Source organism: Euprymna scolopes, chromosome 24 (assembly GCF_053919585.1).
Source record: "Euprymna scolopes isolate OS-2025 chromosome 24, ASM5391958v1, whole genome shotgun sequence".
Lineage (NCBI taxonomy): Eukaryota > Metazoa > Mollusca > Cephalopoda > Sepiida > Sepiolidae > Euprymna > Euprymna scolopes.
In genome coordinates, this window is record NC_136505.1 from 76,319,388 (window position 1) to 76,338,091 (window position 18,704).

Genomic DNA, 18,704 nt, shown 5'->3' on the forward strand with positions numbered 1-18,704 from the left:
GTCAACATATTTTTTTGTAATGAAAGAGCGTAAAAAAAAAAAAAAAAAAAAAAAAAAAAAAGGCCAATCTGTAGGGTAGGTGTGTCAGAAACTTTGTGCGGCCGGATATGACAGCATTGGATGCTCCCCAGGAAGGGGACCCCCCCCAAAGGAGGGCAAAACTAAAATCGATCGTAGCATCTCACTCCGACCCCCCCCCTAAAAAAGTGACACTCCCAAAAAGGACAGACTAAGAAATCTGGGGAGGCAGGAAACATCGCCAATAAACAGGCAGGGGCGACCTCCATAAAAGACCAAAAGCGGTCTAACCCCACCAAAGACCCCATACCAGCACCAACAAGAGGGTCTGCGTGGGGGAAGACCGTAGAAAACAACTGTCCCCTCAAGAGTATAGAGGGGACAGTTGCACCTGACAAATTACAGACAATACATAGAGGGGCCAGATATAAAACCCATACCGGGTGCCTGGGGGAGGGGGGCGATTGAGGGCAGAGTCCTGTCCTTTGCCATTTCCGATATACTGGAAAACTACCTCCTGGGGATGAAGAAGGAAGACATAGCGGGGCTCCTCCACAAACTTAACATTCCGCTACTTTACCTGTACCAGAGGAGCTTCGGCGTATGGGACATCCTCCTACCCACCAAGGAGGATGCGGAGAGACTCTCCCTCCAAGAAATAAAGCATGGGAGAGTCAAACTAATATCCGAATACCAGGGCAAGAGAAGGACTCGGGTGCAGGTATTTAATGTGCCAACCCAAATACCTGCGGAACTGTTAGGATGCCTCTTCAGCCAGTACGGTGAAGTGGAACATGTGACCCCACCCCGGTTTATTCGAAAGAATAAAAAAGAAAACAAAAGAAGAAAAGGGGAAGAAAAGGTGGCCTCCACTCCCTGTGAACATACACCACCCCTAACAACAAAATCCACTTCCACCCCCAAACTAGACACTGCACAAACACCAGACATCGCACCAACACCAACACCACACTAACACCAAACATGGCACCAACACCAGACACTACACCAGCACCAGGCACCACACCAATGCAAACTGAGCCACCACCCCAAAAGGAAAAGAATGCACCGAGGGAGGGGAGAGATTCCTCTGCCTCTCGCAGACCAACCAAATTAAAAGCCCTTGCCCCCCGAGGAACTATGTTATGTAGACCCTCTATCTGTGGCAACAGACATTTCCCATCGGCAGAGGAAAAACTTAAAACCTCTGCTCGATTACAAACAGATAGAGGGGAAAGATGTAAATATCCCCTCAAATTTCCCGGACGCCCTGCTCCTAATAACTTTTGTCAGAACTCCAGAGGCCTGCAAGACCAACTTGTGGACAAGGGCTGCAGGCCGCTGAAGGGGCGTTTCCGCGAATCGAACTGTTAAAGAAAAATGACCCTTCTCTTGACGAACTGTCAAAACAATGCAAGGGAAGGGTTCCAGTGTTGGTCCATCCGTCACTCTACAGGGCCATGAAATTAATTTATCATTTGGACGTTGGCGGCATTGCAAGAGAAGGTCAGGAAATGAAAAACCTGCCCACATTGAGCATGGCACATAACATCGGTGTCCTCTCCCCGGCCAACTTCGGGATGGGCGGCTCGACTCCGGCATGACCTCTTGTCCCTGGGAGTAGATGTGGCTGCGATTTAGGAGACTCATTTCGTTTCCTCTGTGGACTGTCAGATGCTGGCCCGAGATTTTGAGGTTTTCTCAGCATATGGCAGCCCGTGGGGAAAGGGAGTTTCCGTGCTGGTTAAACGTACCCTGTTGGCGATGGTCGACGTTGTTCATAGGGATACGGTGGGCAGGCTGGTTGTGGCCGATGTTGCCATAAAAGATTCTGTGTTTCGGGTGATCACGGTTCATGCGCCCAGCACCGCTCGTGAGAGGGTCTCACTCTTCAGTCAGCTTGACGCGTTTGTAGATTGTCAGAAGCGCGTAGTGCTAATGGGAGATTGGAACGCCACCTTAGACCCCAAGATATATAAGGTAGCAGGCGATGCTAGAGGATCGGAGAGGTGCGAGTCCAGCCTGGCTAATCTGATGGCTAAATGCGGTCTGGTCGACAGGTTTCGGGTCGAGCATCCGGGGCGGGAGATGTGAACGTGGACCAATAGCGTTCCCTCCTATCCAAACACTTACTTGGACAGGATGCTAGTTAGGAGAGACGAAGTAGACTTCTTATCTTGTCCCACGTTCACTTGGCTAGGCCAGACAGACCATAAACTAGTTATGGCCCGGCTGAAGTTAGGAAATAGGCCTAAGTTAGTGGCTCACTGGAAGTTAAACACCTCCCTTCTGGAGATACAAGATTTCCAAGAGAGGCTAATAGAATTAATTCCAAAAGCACTAGTGGGAGCGGTTACCGGGAGTAAGTGGTGGGTAGGTCTAAAAGCCAAAATTAGAACCTTCTCCGTCAAGTATGCTCAGCGCCTCGCACTAGATAAGGCCAAGATGAAGAAGAAGCTAGAGCAGAAACTAGCCCGGGCTACAGGGGAGAGTGACAGGGTTAGTCAGAACTAGGTAAGAAGGACCTTCTGCGTGAGAATAGCGAGCGTTATGAAGGTCAAATAGTCAGAGCTAGGCTTAGAAAGGTAGGCAATGAAGCAGTCAACTCCAACACTGACGCGTGTCGTGAAATTTCTAGGCATGGCTCGAACAAGTACATTGCAAAAGTAAGACATCCGGATGGACGCACACTGGAATCGACTTGGGAGATCTGCAAGGGGTTTCGAGAACATTTCGAGGAGTGTTTTACGCAGCAGCCCGATCTTCCGGTCCTTGCGTTTAGCGACTATTTGGCTGACTCTCCCTGCCTGGAGGCAGCTAATTGCAAGGGCCGGGTGACAGAGTGGCAGGTTTTTACTGCGCTGAAGCAGGTCAGCTGTGACAGATCTCTGGGACTCGATGGTGTGCCATATGAACTGTATTTGAGGCTGTCGCCCATGTTTTTGCCTCTTCTAACGGATGTGTTCAACCATTGGTTTGCTCAGGGATCCATCCCGGGGCAAGTCACCAAGGGAGTGATCACATTGCTGAGGAAAGGTGATGGGCATGGTGGGGAAGAGTTAGATGATTACAGGCCCATAACCCTGCTAAACACAGAGTTAAAGATTTTGGCCAAAGTCCTGTTGAATCAGTTGCAGGTTGTTATCGGCGAGTTGGTTGAACCAGAACAGAACTACGCTGTGAAGGGGAGATCGATTCAGAACAACTTGTACCTGATCCACACAATCCTAGAGGGAGGGATAGACGACGAGACGGAAGCCGCGCCGATCAACTTAGATCAGTACAAAGCTTTCAATAGGATCGACCCTCATCTCTTGGCATCTGTCTTAGAGGCCGCCGGTTTTAAACCGGACTTCTGCAAGTGGATCTCCGTGATGTATCGACAGCCCACAGCTGTCGTGCAAGTCAACGGAAAGCGCTCAAAACCCTTTGTTATCTCTCGGTTGGTTCATCAGGTTTGTCCGCTGTCACCCCTGCTCTATGTCCTGGCTTTGGAGCCCCTGCTCCGCAAGCTGAAACATCGAGAGGCAAATTCGGCCCTGTGCGGAATTGCAATACCCGGTGGCTCAGCCATGAAGATATCCGCGTTTGCCGATGATGTCACGGTCTTTGGGTCGAGCTTCAGAGACATCGAGACCGTGTCGGGGGCGCTCGCTCAGTACAAAAGAATTACAGGGACCAAGATAAACCGCAGCAAGTCGGTAGGACTGTGGTTGGACGCCTGGAGTGGTAACGCAAACCTCCCGGCGCCCTTCAGCTGGACGGATGGCCCGGTTCGGATCCTCGGCATGTGGTTCGGACCGGGTCTCCAGCTTGACAAAAATTGGTTGGAGGTACGGTTAAAGGTAGAGGCTGCAGTCAATTTGTGGCTTCCTAGGAAACTTTACTTAAAGGGTGGAGCTAAGGTGTGCGCCACTTAGGTCTTTCCTCTCATCCTTTACCGACCGGCCATATTTCCCCTACCTGCACAACACCTAACAGCTCTTGTCGAACTCTTGTCCTCGCTTCTTTGGGACAGAGGAAGACACTGGGTGAGCAGACAGGTCTGTATTCAACGTCCGTGTGAGGGAAGCTTGGGAATGCCGGACTTGAAGTGTCATCGTGAGGCTGAGAGGCTGGTCTTCTGAGCCACTATATGCAAGATGACCAACCATGGCACCCCATGGTTACTGCCGCCTTCCCTGACCTCGTTCTCGATCCTTCTATTGAGAGCCATCGCAGGCCGCTGGGAGAATCTGCCTACATGAAAGAGTGCCAAGCAGCGACCTTGTGACTGCTACCCGTAGGGATCTCCACAGGGATTTAGTGAATGGAGCCACCGACGACCCGTTATGCGCGCATTTGGGTTGGCAGCAGAGTGAGATCTGCTCCATGTGGAGCTGGACGCCAGGTTCGAGTCATCTTAACAATTCAGAGTTCTCTCTGACCTGACGATTGGCCTGAAATGCACTACCACTCAACAACATACAATGCAGTGATCATGCTTTCTTCGATTGCTGCGAACTCCGACGGTACTGGTCGTATGTCAGCGAGGGGACGGCTCGCATCGATCCTGAGCATTCTCACCCAATTACTCTATCCAATGTCATGGACAATGTGAGGCCGCCGTGGGACCGAGAAAGACAAATGGTCTACGTTATGATCCTGGCCGTGGCAAGAATGGTGATTTGGACATTGCATCTGCAAGGTTGCCGGGGGGGAGGGGGGGGGGTTCTGATCAGGATCTGATCACTTTCTTTAAACACCAACTACGGGTGAAGATCAGATGTGATAGAAGAAGGCTGCATCGCGCGGAATTCGACAGAAGATGGATACATGTAACAAGTCTGTGTGTATGAAGAGGAGCCAAATTTGAATACGTGTTCCCCGCCTAGGTGTGGAACGCGCAGTTCCGTAAAGTAAAATTTAACAAGTAGCCTCTCAACTAGCTGAGTGTGTGTTCCATCCCTCCTCGCTTAGGAAGCCTCCAAGATCCTCACCCTCCTTCTTGAAATTTTTGTTTTCACCCCCTCTAAATTTCACTCATTTTGGAGAGAAAGAAATACAAACTAACCCCCATTTCTTACCGACAAAATTTTCTTTTCTCCATTCACCCTCATCTAGAGGGCATCCCCACTTAGAGACTGACCCGCAGAAGCGAGGTTCCTTTTACAAACCTAGTGGAACGGGAAGTCTATCATCTAGATAGGGTCCTACTAATCACCCTTTTTTTTTCCTCCCCCCGCCCTCGACATAAATGAATTATTGTATCATTTTTATTATCTTTTTTTTGTTGTTTTTACATGTCAATAAAAAATGTTTTAAAAATTGGGAGTTAAGTAGGATGTCCCCCCCAGTATGGGAGGGTTAATGCAGTATTATGGTGAAAGAAGATACTAGCTGGGAGAAACTTTTGATTTTGTTTAGTTCTGGAGTGACAAGGATGACCAACGATCCCCACAATCCCCTTTTGAGTTGGCCATGTGCCTAAGTTCATTGTTGATTTTCACTGTATTTTTAACATCAATAAAGTATTTAATATCTCAAAGTGTAGTATCTATTCTTACTACATGCTGTACTTATTGTGATATAAAGTGGAGGATCACTTTCCTGTATTTAATGTAAAATGATCACCCCCTTTACAACCAGTCAGTCTCAAAGCCATTCAAGTCATTCTCCAGATCATTCAAGCTGTTTTTTAAGCATTTAAGTCATTCTTAAGGTCATTCAATTCATCCCTAAGTTCATTAAAGTCATTTACTTTTTATTTAAGTCATTTCAGCCCATTTTTCGGTCATTTTATCTTTAAGAATTTCAGGTCAATCCTACATTCACGCATTCATTACACGAGACTAATGGCTATCGGCCTTGTTTCAATTAAAGGGGCAATGTTTTTATTCAATGTAACATGTTTATTCAGCTCGAAAAGCATACAGTGTTTACCGATGTATTGGAAAATTCAAAATGGCGCCCGACACTCTCTTCAACACGGTAAGTTCAGGAAAAGATGTTATAAATAATAAACTAGACAAAATCCTGTTAGAAATTCGCTCTTTATATGTTACCGTGACATAAGTTGGCATATATTCGGCATTTTTTAATAGTATTTTGTCTAGTTTATTATTTATAACACCTTTTCCCAAACTTACAATGTTAAAGAGAGAGTCGGGAGCCATTTTGAATTTTCCAATACATCGGTAAACACTGCATGTTTTTCGAGCTGAATAAACATCGGTACTTGTGCATTTAACGAACCAGACGTAACTCAGCATTTGCTTGGCTTTGTCCGACGCATGACGTCAACAGCCAGATAAAACCAAGCGTTGCCGATTAAGCAGACGAAAATTTCGCTATCAATTGGAAGAGTGTCACAACTCAAGAAACGCTTATTTGAAGAGAGTTTAAAAAAAAAAAAAAATGTTTTAAAAAGATAACTGACGAAATAATAATGAATATTACAAACCTTGCGGACCAGCTCCAGACCCCAGAGGCTGCACTAAACTTTTGCCAGCAACGGAAATTGTTGGCAGAAGAGAAAAGGTGTTTATTTACATTTTGGCAAGGATTGTGTACTTGCAAAGAGAACAAGCCTTTCCTACGGTTACGGTTGGAGGTGTAGAAGTGTAACATGTCGTCGATGGACCTCCATTAGGATTGGGACCTTCTTCTCAAAATCCCGACTAATCATCGCGTGTATCATAAAAATAATATACTTATGGGCGTTCGAGATGGCATCTACAAAAAATCTCCATCGCGAATGTGGGTTACGTTCTCGCCACACAATCGTGGATTGGAAAATTTTCCTGCGTAATATATGCAGGGACTATTTTCTTAGGAATCCCCGGCAGATTAGAGGCCCAGGCCATAACGGTAGAAATCGACGAGTTCGTTTTTAACCGCCGGCAGACTTGTGACACCGGTCTGGGTTTTCGGTGGATACAACCCCGCCGAAAAGGAGGGTTTCTTGGTCACTGTACCAAATAGGAAGGCCGAAACCCACCTTCCACTAATAAATAAAAAGGGGTTTGTATTACTGTACACATAGATTCGAAAAAGTTGTCAAAAAACAAATATATAACAAATATTATCAAAGGCAAGATAAGTTACTTTTCTATCAAACTTTTCTATAAAAATCCTTGTTTCTGGCGAAAAAAATGTACAAATAATCCTTGTTCCAGCCCCCCCCCCTTTTTTACGTAAAAATTAAAAAAAAACAAAAAACAAACAAAAAAAACAGTTCAGACAAAAACAAAAGTTAACAAAAAAAAAAAAAAACTTGTCTTATATGTATTTATTTTGAAAACAGAAAACAATTCCAAGCAATAATTTAAAAAAAAAAAAAAAAAAAAAAAAAACATAACTGAACGGTAGGTTTTTGCTTTTTATTTATTTAATTTTTTTGTTTCTACATTTTACAATTTCATTGTACAGTTATTTTGTTGTAGCGTTGTTTTTATTTTATCGCCAACGCTCGGTTTTATCCAGTTGTTGACGTCCATGCGCCGGACAAAGCCGAGCAAATGCTGAGTTACGTCTGGTTCGTTAAATGCACAAGTACCTAAACATGTTACATTGAATAAAAACACAAAAAATGTATCCAGTTTAGTAGAAAAGTAACTTATCTTGCCTTTGATAATATTTATTGCCAAATTTTAAAAGCAATACGGCGGCCTCGAATGTCATACATTTAGTCTAATAAAAAAAAATGATGAAAAAATAAAAATGACAAAAAAAAAGGGTACTCCTGCAGTATTTTACCCACCGATTTCACGATCTTAGCCGGCGTTGATCGACATCCGTCAGAGAACGCCGGAACATGGCGAGCGGTACGATAACTCTATCAGCCAATCAGGGCGCTTCAAACGAACGCGCAGCAGCAGACGAATAATTTTCATTGGAATTACACACATAGCGTTTCATTTCAGTTATTTTATTGTTCAAAGTAAAAATACACAGCCTTTCATTTCAGCTATTTAATTTAGCGATAAAAAAAAAACCGGGAGCTGTTGAAAACATATTTATGCGAATTTATGTGGAGACAAAAATTTGGACACAACCCTTTTGTCTCCATAATAAATCAAATCGCGGAAGGCTACCCGGTTTGGGAAGGAGCTTCTTCTTTCCACATCCTCTGAAAACCCTTTGCTCCCTACTTTGCCTCTACAGTAAGTAGAAAATCTTCCAGTCGGAACTAAAGATAAACAGTAATTGTTGTCTCCCCCCCCCCCCTACAAACATTACTGGGGGAAAAAAAAAAAAAAAAAAAAAAAAAAAAAAAACATTGTTGTTACTGTTTAATAACGTTTTGTTAAAAACAAACAAAACAAAAAAACATTGAAGTGTTTATTACTGTTGCTTACCCCCCCCCCCAAAAAAAAGCTATCGGAAAACAAAATGAACCAAAAAAAAAAAATTTGGTACTCCTGCAGTATTTTACCCACCGATTTCACGATCTTAGCCGAGCGTTGACGAACGCTTTCGGCGTTAACGCCGACGAAAGCCGAGAATTCGGAGCTACGCCGACGGTGCAAGAACGCTAAAAGTATGTGAATAGCAACAACATTACAAGGAAAAGATATTACACACACACACAAAAAAATGGATAAAATTAATACAGAAAAAATTGGATAAAATAAATCACAAACACTTACCGTAAGTTTTTTTAAAGTAAAATAAATTTATTTTGTTGAATATTTTTTTTTTTTTTTGGTTCATTTTGTTTTCCGATAGTTTTTTTTTTGGGGGGGGGGCGGGGTAAGCAACAGTAATAAACACTTCAATGCTTTTTTTTTGTTTGTTTTTAACAAAACGTTATTAAACAGTAACAATTTTTTTTTTTTTTTTTCAGTAATGTTTGTAGGGGGCGGGGGGACACAACAATTACTGTTTATCTTTAGTTCCAACTGGAAGATTTTCTACTGACTGTAGAGGCAAAGTAGGGAGCAAAGGGTTTTCAGAGGATGTGGAAAGAAGCTCGTTCCCAAACCGGGTAGCCTTCCGCGATTTGATTTATTATGGAGACAAAAGGGTTGTGTCCAATTTTTTGTCTCCACATAAATTCGCATAAATATGTTTCCAACAGCTCCCGGTTTTTTTTTGTTTTTTTTTATCGCTAAATTAAATAGCTGAAATGAAAGGCTGTGTATTTTTACTTTGAACAATAAAATAACTGAAATGAAACGCTATGTGTGTAATTTCAATGAAAATTATTCGTCTGTGCTGCGCGTTCGTTTGAAGCGCCCTGATTGGCTGATAGAGTATCGTACCGCTCGCCATGTTCCGGCGTTTTCCGACGGATGTCGATCAACGCTCGGCTAAGATCGTGAAATCGGTGGGTAAAATACTGCAGGAGTACCAAATATTTAACAAAATAAATTTATTTTACTTTAAAAAAACTTACGGTAAGTGTTTGTGATTTATTTTATCCAAATTTTTTGTGAATAATTTTATCCATTTTGTTGTGTGCGTAATATATTTTCCTTGTAATGTTGTTGCTATTCACATACTTTTAGCGTTCTTGCACCGTAGCTCCGAATTCTCGGCTTTCGTCGGCGTTAACGCCGAAAGCGTTCGTCAACGCTCGGCTAAGATCGTGAAATCGGTGGGTAAAATACTGCAGGAGTACCAAAAAAAGTATACGAGGGGAAGGGGCGCCTACAGCTTCGATGTGCCGACAGATTTAGACTTCGGGTACGTACATCATAAAAATCTGTCGGCACATGTATGGAAGCTGTACATTCATTTTGAGCACATCAAAATCTAAAAAAAAATTTTTTTTTAATATTGATACTAGTGCACTCATTGATCCGTGCTAAAATAATAACGTTATTATTTAAAAAGCCATTCTTAACATGGGGAGGGAAGAGTGTTTCGTACCTATTCTGTACTTTAACCTTACAATTGAATAAAAAACAAAAACATTGCATAAAACTTTACTTAAACTTGGAAATATGATTTAAAAAATAGCGCAGATCAGTAAGTGCATTAGCAAGAAAATAAAAAAAGGTTTTCATAGGTTTATGAAAAGGAATGCACTTACTGATCCGCGCTATTTTTAAATCATATTTCCAAGTTTAATTAAAGTTTTATGTTTTTTATTCAATTGTATACGATAGTTACAAAACACCCTCTCCCCCCCCCCATGTTAAGAATGGCTTTTTAAATAATAACGTTATTATTTCAGCACAGATCAATGAGTACCATGAAAAGTTCTACTCGAAATGTTTTATATGTTCCGATGATTTAATATTTTTCGTAATAAGGAAAAACAGGCAGCATTTAAGAGTTCTCGCGTAATTACTAGTGAAAATTACAATTAAATAATATAACAACTAAATCGGGAGTACCAAGTATCTTGGAAATAAGAACAATTAAGTTCAATTACTGGAAATAATCAAATTAGAAATTGTTTAATTACCTTGTTCAGTTGCGGTGAAAAGTAAAAGTATTTTCAAATTAACCGCTGAACTTTTGAAATCTTTTACGACTTTTTTAACTGATTTTGATGAAGAGTTCTTCCAAGGGAAATAATCGCAAGAAAACCTCCGACATTTCCGTCATTTGCATTTTACATTTAAAATATTGGTACTACTCTTGCATGATTTGATCCGAATTCTCGTGAATTCCCGTCGAGCATGGATCGGGCGAGACCAGCAATCATCGGTTTCAGTTGAGCGTTATTCAAATATTGAAACGCTAACTCGACCTTTTATTTTATTTATTTAATTTTTTTTTTCTGTTATGTTTTTAGTCATTTTTAAGGTGATATTAAGGGGTGTGTGACTTTTTATTTTCTAATTAGTTACTTATTTATTATTATTTTTTTTTAATTGAATTTTTGGGAGTTTGATTAGCCAAAGAAAAAGCGCTATCTAAATGGAAGCAGACGACATTCGAATTGGAAGAAAGAAAAAACAAAAAAATCAACAACAAAAAAACAGAAAAGCTGACAAACAAATATATTTTCAAAGTCGGCAAACAGAAAAATGACAGGCAAGATAATAAATATATACGTGTTAGAAAAAGAAATGAAAACATCGATGATGCAGACAATCTCATATTGTCAGGAGAAGAAATTACTGCCCCCCCCCCAAATTGCAACAATTGTATCTATTTACAATGCCTCCCCAGGGTCGTTTTTTAACGTGGGGAAAAGGTACAAAAATAAAAATTGTCTCAGTCATGAAGGATTTCCCCTCCACTGAAAGAGAACGAGAAATGGAAGTGCCGCATCTGAAAAACAGATACTACACTTTGATCTTGGCCAAAAGCACGAATGTTTACTTGATGCTAGTGCACTTACTGATCCGCGCTATTTTTTAAATCGTATTTCCAAGTTTAATTAAAGTTCTTTTTTATATGTTTTTTATTCAATTGTAAGGTTAAAGTATAGAATAGGTACAAAACACCCGTTCGAGATAAGTGGCTGCTATTTTAATTTTTATGTTTAATTTAAAATATTGATAACTACATTTTATTTCAATACTTAATTTATATTTTTATTTCCTGATTGTTTTATTTAATGATAGCATTTTCTCGTCATAAATGTTTATTATATCTACCATGTTGATTGCATAAACAGATTATGAAATTGTATTCATTGTTAGTGCGTGAGAGGTGAATTTATCACCATACTTTCCCTTTTCGCCAGTTAGACTCTTATTAAGTTCAATACTTAATAATTTTTTTATTATTTTTTTTTAATGGAGAGTAGAGAACACTTTGTGGATGCGTTATCGGAAGCTCCCATTACTCTCACTTCTCTTTATTTGTCACTCAGTCCTCATTTTTTAATGAGTGATTTTTCTTACAAAGGGAGAAGAAAAAGCTGCATTCTAGATTTGCAGTATTTTGCATGAACAGTCGACAGAGATGGCGGAAATTTTCTGTTTCTATGTCTATCCTTGTAGCCATGTCACTAGTAAGTGTCTGATTATGTTTGTTTCATTATATGATACGGGATGAATCTTATTAAAAAGACACCAGAAGACAAGCTACATTTAAGCGTGATAAGCCATGGAGCAAGTCCATGTATTTATTTTTACTAACCACAAGGGACGCAACTCTTGTATTGTTTTATATTTAAGAGTTGACCGAAGGGGACATAACTCATAATATGACATACCTCTATTCCAAAGAAAAATAAAACAAAAACAATAAAAATTACATAAGGAAGGAACCTTGACACTAGTACAATAGTGTGAGTGTCCAACTAAGGGCTGTTTTCATCATAAGAAAATTTTTTGGGTGGTCTTATTATACGACCGGATCTGGATACTTTCTGAGTTCCAGGATGAGTGTTCAGTGTTTTGTGGGGTGTATTTGTACCAGGTCTGTCATTGGTTGTGTTGGGGCTGGTATGCTCCATGGGTATACAATCCATTGACGAATCGTTCGATTCTGGGGTCATCATGGGTGTGGCTGCATACGTTTTGGAGTTCAGCCTTGTTGCAGACTTATCTGTTCTCAGATGTCTGTGGTTCCTGCGAAGTGACTTCCCCGATGGAGTCTGCACAGCATATGATCTTGGTTCGACACATCTCTGTGTGACGACTGCTGGAGACCATTTGCTGGAGTCTGGATCATATACGTGGACGTGTTGTCCTTCCTGTATCTCTGGTAACTCTCGGGTGTGTTGGTCATAGTGAGACTTTTGGTAGGATTGCCTTTGATAGAGGCGAGTTGCTGTTTTTTCTTTTTGGGTCGAATTGTTGGGGCACTTCACTGGTAAGTTTCCCACCAGCTTTCGGTTCCATAGCAATTCACCCGGTGACGGAATTGCATGGTCGATTGGGGTTGACCATAAACACAGCAATACCATGTCTACATCACGACTACTTGAGGCAGCCTTTTGCATCGCTGATTTTATGGCTTGTATACAGCGCTCGGCCAGACCGTTTGATTGGGTGTATCTAGGGGATGATGTGACGTGTTCAAATCCCCATTTGCTTGCAAATTGTTTGAAAAGACTGGAGCTATAGTGAGGACCATTGTCGCTGATGACTCTTTCTGGGATCCCTTGTTCACCGAATATCTGCTTTATTAGTTTGACTACTTCCTGACTGGAAAATTCCTTTAATTTCCTCACAAAGGGAAACTTTGAGTAATAGTCCACCATCAGCAGGTAATTGTGACCTTCACAGGTCAGTGGCCACTACTTGCCAGGGCCTTACAGGAATCTCATATGGCATCAGAGGTTCTGCACTCTGGGCTTTTTGGTGCTGTTGACATATGGTACATTGTTGTGTGATGCTGCCTCTATCTTTATTAATGTTGTGCCAAAAGACACAACTTTTTGCCCGCAGTTTGCATTTTTCCATATCCTGATGACCTAATGGATTTTTTGTAGGATTTCCTACTATTATTACGATTATCCGATTACTCTTCATCAAAATTCCATTTTCGATGGCCAGCTCATCCCGATACGACCAATATGGCTGCAAGTTTTTGCTTATTTCCCTGGATGTATTGGGCCAGCCATGCAGGATGGTTTCCTTAAGTTCACAGAGTATAGGGTCGGCTTTCGTTGCTAGCTTTATCTGTGTTACTTTTTTAGCAGAAAATCGGACAAAGTCAACTCGGATATTAAGGTCGATCTTCTCGTTACTCCTTCTGTTGGGTAGTCGGGAGAATCCATCCACCAGGGTAATTTCCTTACCTGGGTGATACATGATGGTCATGTCATATCCTTGTAGGCGCAGCAGCATGCATTGAAAACGAGGTGGAGCAGCAATTAGATTTTTTAAGCTGATCATTTCCAACGGCTTGTGATCGCTTTCTACTTGGAATTTGCTTCAATATAGGTATGTTTTGAAGCGCTCACAACCAAAAACTACAGCTAAAAGCTCTCTCTCTATGTTTGCATACATTGTTCTGTTGCTGTTAGAGCTTTTGATGCAAATGCAATGGGCTTTCCTTCTTGCAAGAGTACTGCACCTAGACCCTTGTTTGAGGTGTCTACCTGTAGGCTTGTCTCTTTCATTGGATCGAAGTAGGCGAGAGACATTTCTTTGCAGATCTCATCCTTTATTTTCTGCATAGCCTTCTGGTGACTGGCAGTCTACTGGTACTCTGCTTCTTTTTTTAACAGATCTCTCATGGGTGCAGTTAAGTCTGATAGGCACGGAATGAATGGTGACAAGTAAGTGATGATTCCCAACACTTTTTGCAATTCTTTGATGTTGGTAGGGCTGGGAAGCTGCTTTATAGCTTCTACCTTACTAGGATCTGGTTTAATGCCGTTCTTGTCATAGATAGCCCCAAAAAAGCTTATCTGCTTTTGATCTATCTCACATTTATCACCATTAAAACACAATCCTTCCGTTTGTGCTACTTCCATAAGCCGGTGGAGGTTGCTGTCATGCTCCTCCTTAGTCTTTCCAAAGACGATAACATCATCTATTAATCCAATTGTACCAGGGCATTTTTCCAGTATCATGTCCATTCTCTGCATAAATACATCCTGTGACATTACCAGACCAAAGGGCATTCTTTGGAAACAGTATCTCCCAAACAGTGAGTTGAAGGTCATTAGTAATTGGGATTCTGCGTCAAGAGGTATGGACCAATATCCGTTTTTGGCATCTAGCTTGGAGAAGTGTTGAGCACCTGATAGCTTGTGTGCTAGCTCTTCCATGGTGGGAGTCTTGTAATGACATCTCATTATTGCCCAGTTCAGATCCTTTGGGTCAAGGCATAAGCAAAGTTGTCCATTCTTCTTTCGAACATATACTATGCTGCTAACCCATTCAGTCAGTTCGGTGACCTTTCTGATGATGCCTTGGGCTTCCATGGATTTCAACTCTTCTTCTATTTCTTCTCTAAGATGGATAGGGCATTTCCTCGGTGCATGTATTACTGGAGGATGATCAGATTTTAGGATAATGTGGTAGTCACTTTTAAAATGTCCTATGCGATCGAACTGACTTGCATATGCATTTTTTAATTCCCTGACAGAGTTAATCAGATCTTTCTTTTGTTGAATGGTGCAGTGGAGGCTTATCAGCTCCAAGTCGCTGAAAGAAGGTAATCCTATGATTGTAGGCCCTTCTGTTGTGATAACAAAGAATTTTAAAGTTTTCCACTTGTCTTTGTGTCCACATTGTATGCAGATCGATCCATGCTGTATTATGTTTGAGCCGTTGTATGCCGTCAGAATCATGTGCTCTTTCTTTGTGGAGCCTGGAATGGGTTGTCCTAAGTCATCAACTCTGTTGGGAAACATGTTTCAAAAAGTTCGTAGAGGAAGCGTATTCCCTTCTGCACCTGTGTCCACCTTTGCTTTGAGTATATGAGCGCCTGGTCTATTGGGAAGTTTTATTTTAAGTTCCGTTATTATTTCAGTAGGCTCGTCTTTTGGCTGATGAATCGCATTAAAGTTTAACTGCTCAAATTCTCTATACATCTTCTTGGGCTCAGATTTTACTGAGCAGATTTTACTGTTCCGCTTTCTGTATCTGTTTTCTTGCGGCTGCTTTTGGCTGTTCGTCGTTTTTGTTTGGTTGTATTTTCTTGTGTCCTCCTTTTTGTTAATGCAGACTTTTGCCCAGTGGTTCGTTTTGCCACACGCTGAGCATGTGGTGCCCCAGGCTGGACATTTTTCTTTTTCATGTTTATTTCCACAACGTCGACACGGGCTTGTTTTTATTGCCCTAATTTCCTGACAATCGCCTCGAATTTCAGCCATTTGCCGCATGTGCTTAAGGGACGCTTCGTACGTTCTACCACTATTTAAGGCCTCTTGGAGTGTAAGCTCCATGCCTTTCGAAAGTAGAAGTTTTTGTAACTCCGGGTGTCTGGTGCCAGTAATCATTTGTTCAATGAGACGTTCTTCAGTCTCTTGGTTATCCCTAAACCTGCATTTTTTTGCCTGTAGTTTACATCTTGTCATGAAGTCGCCGATGCTTTCCGTATTCTTCTGTTTATATTCACGCAGATAGAAACGTGCAATACGAAAATTAATTTGGGGCTTTAGACGCTCCTCAAATTTATGCCAAATTGCCTCCGGGTTCGTCCGGTCAGCATCATTGTGAAATGTCCAGGCCTTATATCGCCGTAAACCTTCCTCACCAGACAGCAGTAGAATGTGGTCGACCTGCTTCTCAACGGGAATGTTTTTTACTGAGAAATATAAGGCGCACCGTTGCTTGAAGAATCTGAACGATTCAAATAGATTCTCAGACCCCCAGTGCATAACGGGTTCGCTTGCATTACAACTCATTTTACTTCAATTTAATTATTGTTTTTTTTTAATATTATTATTATACTAATACCCTTTTTTTTAAATAAAAAAAACAAAGAAAACAAAACAATGACATGAATGAATGAAATTGGCGAACTTACTTTGTGCATCGATTTAAAAAAAATTTTTTTTTTTAAGATAGCGCTTGTCGTCGTCACCACGTGTGTTTATGCGCAACACGAAGACTGATGTTTTCTTTTGCGTTCATTCTATTTGTGGATGGATTTCTTTTCTTTTTTTTTTTTCTTTTTTTTAAGAAAATCCCCGTAGCTGCGACCATGTCCAATTATGTTTGTTTCATTATATGATACGGGATGAACCTTATTAAAAAAGACACCAGAAGACAAGATACATTTAAGCATGATACGCCATGGAGCAAGTCCATGTATTTATTTTTACTAACCACAAGGGACGCAACTCTTGTATTGTTTTATATTAAAGAGTTGACCGAAGGGGACATAACTCATAATATGACAGTAAGGATGCTGGAGGTAAACGTTTTATCTGGGCTGACGTTATCCGCCTAATAGTCAGGGACCCGAACCTTGGATTAACCACTAAGGAGGTTGTCCTATCAGCAGGTGCAAAGTACTGGGGCTGCTGTATTGCCATTTGGTGAATGGATTCTGGACCATGCAGTAGTCTCTGGTGGGGCCTCTCGATGCCATATTAGTGGGTAATTATTATGGCTTTACCTTATCATGTTCTACAAAAAAAAAAAAAATTTTTTTGTTTCTTTTTCTCTCTTAGTTTCCCCTCTCTGTCCTGCTCTTAACAAGTCTGACGACCTAGTCCACAAACTCCAAAATTCCATCATGACAAGTTTCAAGAAAAAATACACGATTAAAACCAGATCTCTAACTTCTAATGTAGACCCCCACTACCATGTCTCCTTCTCCAACATCAGGGGTCTACGTTCTAATCTTCCAGAGGCTGAAGCCCAATTACAGGAGACTAAACCAGACCTTTCATTTTTAAGCAAAACTGGCATTGGACAGACTATTTCCCTAAATGAGTTCGTAATTAAGGGATACTCTAACTTAACTTCCAAATCTGACCCCCAAGATCGCCATGGGCATGGAATATGTGCCTATATTAAAATTGGCTTTCCACGTGGTAGGGACATCTCCAGAGAAGATCCTAACTTACCCTATATGTGCTTCTAGGTTGCACTAGCTCACACTCCTGCATTTATATTTACTCTCTATCCCCCCCCCCATAACAGCGGAGTTACTATCTTTAAAAGCATATCTGAGAAAATTGACCAAGTTCTATCAGTTTATCCTTCAGCTAACATTCACATATGTGGAGACTTCAATGTTCACAATGTGGAATGGTTGACCCACTCAAACAAGACCGATGATGAGGGGAGGTTCTGTCATGATTTCTCCATTGCTTATGACCTCACTCAGATTGTTCACAAACCTACCCGTGTGCCCGACAATGACAGCCAGTATGCAAGTCTCCTAGACCTTTTTCTCACAACTTGCCTTGAACTATGTTCAGTTTCCATTCTGTCTCCTCTTGAATCTTCCAACCACTCAGTTATATCAATTAAGATAAAAATGAAATGTAATAAGTCCTCAGACGTACCTCTCCATCGTACAGTATATCGATACACTATGGCTGACTGGGATAGCTTCCGTACATTTATATTGGATCTACCACTGTGTTCCATGTTTAAAAAGGATGTGTCCTCTATAGTATCAGACCTGACGGAATGGTTAATTGTAGGTACAGACCGTTTCATACCCTCGAAAATGTTCCAACAAAAACCTAACAGCCAGCCATGGTTTTCTCCAGAATATGCTGCTGCTATTGCGCACAGAAATCACTTTTTCCACTGCTTCCAACGTAATAGATGTATGGAAACTAAAGCCGCTTTCAGGACTGCCAGCAACCATTGTAAGAAAGTAATAAAGAATGCAAGAGAGTTATATGCTGAGTCCATCAAGTCCAAAGTAGCTGAGCAGCAGCTTGGTTCCCACCAGTTTTGGCAAATAGCAAACAGAATCCTGAACAGAAGCGTCTGCTCTATCCCAACTATCATCAATGGACCGGAGTTAATCTCGTCAGCATCAGACAAAGCCAAACTCTTTGCCAAGAACTTTGCAGTTAATTCTACCCTTTGCGACAAAGGCCGCCAGCCCTCAATATTTCCTCCTGTATCAGAAAACACGCTATGTGATGTACAAATATCTGTACATGATGTTGCCAAGCTAATTAAAAACCTTGACTCCAGTAAAGCAACCGGCCCTAACGGTATTTCAATTATAGTACTCAAAAAACTTCAACCTGAACTAGCGCCCATACTTACAAAACTGTTTAAACGTTGTCTTAAGGAGAATTGCTTCCCATCATCCTGGAAAATCTCATCAATATGACCTGTATTTAAGAATTCAGGTGATCGTTCATCCCCCTCTTAGTACAGGCCAATAAGTCTCCTGTACATCATGAGTAAGTTGCT

General features: G+C 41.3%; 1 protein-coding gene across 3 annotated transcripts in view; it reads right to left on the minus strand.

The window, feature by feature from the left end:
* Positions 1-18,704, minus strand: part of LOC145246775 (uncharacterized) — a 243,664-nt gene that overhangs the window by 92,431 nt on the left and 132,529 nt on the right. Inside the window, exon 1 of one of the 3 annotated variants that reach the window (XM_080108559.1) lies at positions 10,415-10,573. The exons of 1 other annotated variant lie outside the window; for it this stretch is intronic. The gene's annotated coding sequence lies outside the window, so the exon portion shown is untranslated. Of the gene's footprint in view, positions 1-9,397; positions 9,518-10,414; positions 10,574-18,704 lie in introns of those variants that run through there. One more of the 3 variants, XM_080108561.1, reaches the window with a different exon arrangement.